The 6,634-nt window shown below is 42.6% G+C and overlaps 1 long non-coding RNA gene across 1 annotated transcript; it reads left to right on the forward strand.

Annotated features, from left to right (window-relative positions):
- The first annotated feature begins 669 nt into the window (after positions 1-669).
- On the forward strand, positions 670-2,801 carry LOC125524657. The gene is made up of 2 exons (XR_007290913.1): positions 670-947; positions 2,331-2,801. It is a non-coding gene; the product is annotated as an uncharacterized LOC125524657 (long non-coding RNA).
- Positions 2,802-6,634: the final 3,833 nt, after the last annotated feature.

The following is a 6,634-nucleotide window of genomic DNA, read 5'->3' on the forward strand; positions in this document are numbered from 1 at the left end:
TCTTCACTTTCAGTATTTCAGTTTTAGTAATTGTTCAGATCGTCGCCACATCTTCTGCTAGTCTAAATTCTGTATCATGCCCATTAGTATCAGTCAATGTTCACAGAGTTGACTCATCGGTCAATGTTCAGAGAGCATGCATCATTGTTCAGTTGTTCACTCAATCATGTGTTATTATTATCAGTATCTCCAGTTCACTCTAGTGTTTCTTCAGTCTATTTTTTTGCTGTCTCCAGTCTCTCTTTTTTCCGAAAACTGATCGCTGGAAGTTCATCTTAGCTGCATCAAGGACCAAGTGTAGTATCTGCAACCAAGTTCAGGATTCAATATTTGGACCCCAAGTATTCAGTTTCAGTTTTAAGTTTTAGCAGTGTAGTATTTGTACCCGAGTTCTTCAGGTCTCAGTTTCTTTAACAAAGAGCGGCGTCAGTTTCAGGTTCCAGAAGGTGTCATTTCTTCAGTCTGCAGAAGGTGTCATTTTCAGGTTTCAGTATGTCTATTTTTCTATTTTTCATTTTAGTTATGGACACTTAATTAGGGTGTCACATAGGCAGCACCCATGCTATTCATTCCTGAAAGAATAACAACACCGATGTATCTTTTTCAGAACTCATGTGTGTGGCTAGCAGCCAGTTTGAACCTACTCCCTCTTTAAAGAAATACAAGAGTGTTAGCATTTCTTTACAGAGGGAGTATTAATTAAGCTATCAGTTTATTATTTTTCAGTTCGTGTTTTATAATTGTTTTCTTAGTATATTTGGTGCATGATCAATTATCAGAATTGTTAATTCACTCAGGTTTCATCCTGCTGGGTTCAGGTCAGGTGCATTGTTGATGTTTATTTTCTAAGACTTGTCAATTTAAATTTAGCCTTTTTTCAGTCTTCTGCAGGAAGGTGATCACATTTTTTCTTTGAGTTCTTCTCAAGTAGAATAGCAAGGACACAAGTAAGCCCTATCTAACTCTAGTACAAATTCTTTTTATGTATAAACTTATTTATGCATATGACTAGTTTTTGCAAGCAGAATCATTTTTTTGTTTTTCAATCGAGCTAAATTTTGTTGGCCTTTGTTTTCTCCCTGCAGTGTGTCTCACACAGGCACACGGGGGTGTTGAGAAAAATGGAAATCTCAGGGAAGGGAGGACATTTTCTCTCTCTTCAGTTTAAGTCATTGTTCATTCGTCAGTGTTGTTCCTTGTTCTTATCAGTACCCTTTCGTCAGTGCTTATTTCATCAGTCCTCAGTTTTTCTTTGGATCGGCTTTTAGCGCTTCAGTATTCAGCCTCATTATTTATTATTTCAGTCCATCATATAGTGTTTACGTTTCAGTATATGTCATCTTTATTTCAATATAATCCATTGTTCCTCTCAGTCTTATCCTTAGTCTCAAAACTCAAAGTCTCAGTTTTCCTCACATGAGGATTTCATTCTTCAGTTTCAGTAGTTTCATTGTTAAGTGACATTTTATTCAGTTTCGTCGGTATTTTCAGTGTTAGGTGTCTTTTTTTCAGTTTTGTCGGTAGTTAGGTGTCATTTTCATTGTTAGGTGTCATTTTCTTCAGTTTTCCAGTTTTCAGTGTGTCATTTGTCAGTATTCAGTTTTGTCCGAGTTTTCAGTCATGTGGTTGATTTACTCATTTTCTTCAGTTAGTCATTTCATTATCTTCTTTCGTCCTGAGTTTTCATTTTACCTCTTCGTTCATTCATATTCAGTCAGAGTCCTTGTTTTGTGTTTTTCGTCATGAGTCTTCTTTTAGTTCAAATTATTATTTTCCAGTCACTTCCCAGTCTTGTGTTTCATTTATCAGTGTCTCATTTCACTTGTGATCCAAATTTTCTTTGTGTGCTAGTTGTCGTCGGTCTCGAGACATTGTAATGATAGAATTTGTCCTTAATTTTTTGTTTTCCACTCTTACTCGTTCCTTTTAGTTAACTTTGTCTTTCATCCCTTAGTCTTCAGTTATCGTTCTCGCTGTATATTTAATTATTCTTCAGTTCCATCCATGTTCATTATCTTGATATGGATCATTCTTTTGCTGTTAGATAACTAATCTTTAGTGCAAACCCTTCAGTCCCTTTTTAGTCATTGTTTGTCTTGGTAAAGTAAAAAATGGCATGATCAGATTTGTCTATGAACTTAGTTTTTCCTCAGTCATCTTCATTGTAACTTTTGTTTTTGTTAAAGATTTGATTTGGCATCATTTTTTTGTCTATGACCTCAGTTTTGTTATCTTCATCATTCTATCTACACAACTTGCTCATTTTTATTTCATCCTGCTTTTTGGTTAGTTTCAAAAGTGATATTAGCTGCCAAGTTGTCATCATGTAGATGCCCTTTTAAGGTAGCCTCCAACTTGAGGACCACCCCGACGGCAAGCATGGCTGGACTATGCCTTGGAGGAGGGATTGTAAGCACTGCCGCATACAAGTCAGTAGGAGATGGTCGTATCACTTTTCAACAAGGATGGCCGAGAGGAATTCCCGGAGGAGAACTACCAAGCATTGAGAGAGCGGTGCTAATCACCATCAGGAACAGTGCACTGGACGAACTGAATACGATGGACGATGGTTGTCTTCAACGAGGTCTAATTATGAGATTGTCAGGAATAAGGCTGTTTTAAGTTACCGCAGTTTGTTATGTTGTCTGTTATCCTTGTCGCGCCAGAAGATTGACGAACTATGCTTTGTTTCTTTTTTTATTTGGTGGTATTCACCGTCAAGAACTATGTATATTGCCTTCTTGTGCTTTTTGTGTGTGGCACTTGATTATTAAGTGATCAGTAATCATGTTTCTCTCTTTTCTTTTTTGTAAGTTGTTCTGTTGTGGCCATAGTTTGTGTTTCTTTTTGTTTTTTTGGGCTGAACATTTTCAATATTTTGGGAGTACCCTTTCAATTCTCTATTTTGAGTTGATGATCATTTATCCGTGTTATTCATTATATGTAGTATAAGTTTTATCCTGCTGAACAAGCAAGACTTTCAAGTAAGTTCATGCTATCAGTGTTACTCAGTGTCACACTTCAGTTCTGGGGAAGGAAGAAAGGCTAGATATGCGCAGTCTGGGGCGGGTGTGGCGCTGGCCCCAGCCCAGGAACAATGGGTTTTTAATTCGTCTGTGTGTTTTTTGTTCTGCCTGATGCACAACCTAGAAGGTCCAAGAGGTGGAGAGTAAGAGAGGGTGGCAGAATACGACCTGAGGAAGAGAAGAAAACAGATGTTTTTTTGTTCGCTGAGGATGGACTGAGTACCACACGTGTCATGAGATGATTGGAAGAAAAAACAGCCTGAACCAAATTTAAAATCAGACGTCTGATGGATAGACACTCCCTTGATCTAATACCTCTATTGTGTGCACGTAGCAATTTTCCTTGGCTGACTGTGCTCCACCAGCGGAAGAATATTTGAACTACCAAGCCCGCGTGCACCCTGCCCCGTATCCTGTTTACGTTACGAAATTAAAGGCTAAATTAAGGGCTTGCTGTTTTAGATAGGTGAGAGGATTAGTGCCTGTACCTTCCAAAACACACGTCGCCCCGCACCGGCATCCTCCATGCATCTCATCGTCGAAGAGGGAGACGTGCGGCAGCATTCGGCGGCCGAAGGGGGACACGTGCCGCACCCAGCCACCGCCGCAACCCCAATCATCGCACTAAAATCATGCCGCGTCCTGCCCCTTGTCCTCTCTCCTATCAGATGTTCGCGCGGCTGGGACACCGCTCGAGGACGTTGCCGACGCAAGAATCCGTCCGCCACAGAAGCTGCAGAAACGGGGTCACCAGCCACCGTCACGGCCTCCCTTCCCGCCATTCTCACGCGCACCTTCATCGCGTCGCTGTCGAGGCCGGATCAAATGTTGCCCCCTCTACGTCATATGAATCCTGCCAAGGTTGACCACTTGGGCTTTCTTTCACAGCTCACTGCCGAATCAACGCTGTTAATTTATCTTGCATTTCCGCCTCCTTGGCATTATCGTTTGTATTTACAGCATAAACATGATTTAGATGCTCAGGTTCAGGTTGCATTCTTGGGTGAGCTTTAGATTTTGTTTCAGTGCGAGACAGTTTTTTCTTTCATTTTTATTTTGCTCCTCATTCCATCTAGCTAGCATAGGATTACACCACCTATCATGCTTATCAGGATTTGCTGCACAACATGGTGCCCGCACATGCCTGCATATTTGTGTCAAAAACTGATATAATATAAGGCATACTCCTTACTAACATGCTACTTGGTAATCACAAGATATATACCTATTCTTCATTCCTTTTTTGCTTCAGTTCTAGAAGAATAATTTGTTACCTTCTGTTACAATTTTTAAGTGAGGAATTGTTCTCCCAAAGTTGAGTGACACACACACACACACACACACACACACACACACACACACGCACATGCACGCACACGCACACGGACACGCACGCACACACACACAGACACACACACACTAGTAGAAAAGGGGGCTATGGTTCAGGCCGGGGCAGCCCATTAGTCCCGGTTCAGACCAGAACCAGGACCAATGGGGGCATTGGTCCCGGTTCGTGAGCCCAGGGGGCCGGCCGGGCCACGTGGGCCATTGGTCCCGGTTGGTGGGACGAACCGGGACCAATGGGCCTGGCTCCTGGCCCACCACTATTGGTCCCGGTTGGTGGCCTGAACCGGGACCAAAGGCTCCCCGGTTGGTGGCCTGAACCGGGACCAAAGGCTTCCCTTTAGTCCCGGTTCATGCCACGAACCGGGACCAATGGTGGTGCCTATATATATACCCTCGCCCGCTAGCAGAGCACTCCAGTGCTCTATTTTTCTGGGCCGGCGAGGGGAGGTGTTTGTGGTGCTCTAGCTCACCTCCTATGCACATGAGGTGTTCGATGAAATGCCCGAGCCACACTAGTTAAGCTTTCTCCTCTCGAAGCTCGACCTCAAAGCTCCATTTTCCTCAACGCTCCATTTTCCTCACGCCCCACCCCCGTCTTCACCGCCGTCGATCACCCGGGCCGATCTCATCACCGACACCACCGTGATGAGCCTCTTGTTCTTATCTTCTTTCTGAAAGGAAAAATATTGTTACTTGTATGTTTAGATAGATACTTGTATCATTTTCTTACTTTTATTATTGCATCTTATATAGTGCGATGGTTTTGGTATCCGCCCCCGTCGGCCCTCGTCCTGTCTATGATTCAGATGTGGTATATACATTAATCTTTATAACTATTTGTTCATTTATTGTTTATGAAAATTATGCGGACCAACGTGACATAGATTTTATTTGTCTAGGATGTATGTGAACCGGAAATTCCAACCGACCCTATTGTCGAGAGGTTAAATTTAGTTGAAGAAGAAAACAATTTCTTGAAGGAAAAAATAAAAAAAATTGAGGAGGAGAAGATGATATTAGAGTTGCATGTTGTGGATGTCGTCGATGATCACAAGATCAAGATGGATGCAATGCGCTTGAAGATTAGAAAGATTAGAAAATATGCCATTCATACCGAGGCTTGGTATCATTATGCCGTTGGATCAATTGTTACCTTGGTTGCGATTATGATCGCCTTTGTTTTCACATTAAAATGTTTTACATAGTTTCAATGTATGGTTTAATCAATTAGATGCTCTGGAGAGCTATATGTTGTTAGATGAGAACTATGTATGTACTTTGCTTTTAATGCATGTGATGATGAACTTCTATTAATTTGGACACTTAATTGTATATAATGCACGCAGATGAACCGGCAATGGATGTACGGTGACAGACACACCTCCGAGTACATTAAGGGCGTGCATGAGTTTCTCGATGCGGCTGAGGCAAACAAGCAGAATGGTTTTATGTGTTGTCCATGCCCTGATTGTGGGAATACGAAGTCTTACTCTGACCGGAAAATCCTTCACACCCACCTGCTTTACAAGGGTTTCATGCCACACTATAATGTTTGGACGAGGCACGGAGAAATAGGGGTTATGATGGAAGACGACGAAGAAGAAGAGTACGATGACAACTACGTGCCCCCTGAATACCGTGATGCTGCAACGGGGGGAGCTGGTGAAGATCAAGAGGAACCAGACGATGTGCCCAATGATGCTGCAACGGGTGAAGGTGCTGAAGATCAAGAGGAACCAGACGATGTGCCCGATGATGATGATCTCCGTCGGGTCATTGTCGATGCAAGGACGCAATGCGAAAGTCAAAAGGAGAAGCTGATGTTCGATCGCATGTTAGAGGATCACAAAAAAGGGTTGTACCCTAATTGCGAAGATGGCAACACAAAGCTCGGTACCGTACTGGAATTGCTGCAGTGGAAGGCAGAGAATGCTGTGCCGGACAAAAGATTTGAGAAGCTACTGAAAATATTGAAGAAGAAGCTTCCAAAGGATAACGAATTGCCCGACAGTACATACGCAGCAAAGAAGGTCGTATGCCCTCTAGGATTGGAGGTGGAGAAGATACATGCATGCCCTAATGACTGCATCCTATACCGCGGTGCATACAAGGATCTGAACGCATGCCCCGTATGCGGTGCATTGCGGTATAAGATCAGACGAGATGACCCTGGTGATGTTCACGACGAGCCCCACAGGAAGAGGGTTCCTGCGAAAGTGATGTGGTATGCTCCTATAATACCACGGTTGAAACGTCTGTTC

The sequence above is a fragment of the Triticum urartu genome, chromosome 7 (genome assembly GCF_003073215.2).
Source record: "Triticum urartu cultivar G1812 chromosome 7, Tu2.1, whole genome shotgun sequence".
In the NCBI taxonomy this organism is placed as follows: domain Eukaryota; kingdom Viridiplantae; phylum Streptophyta; class Magnoliopsida; order Poales; family Poaceae; genus Triticum; species Triticum urartu.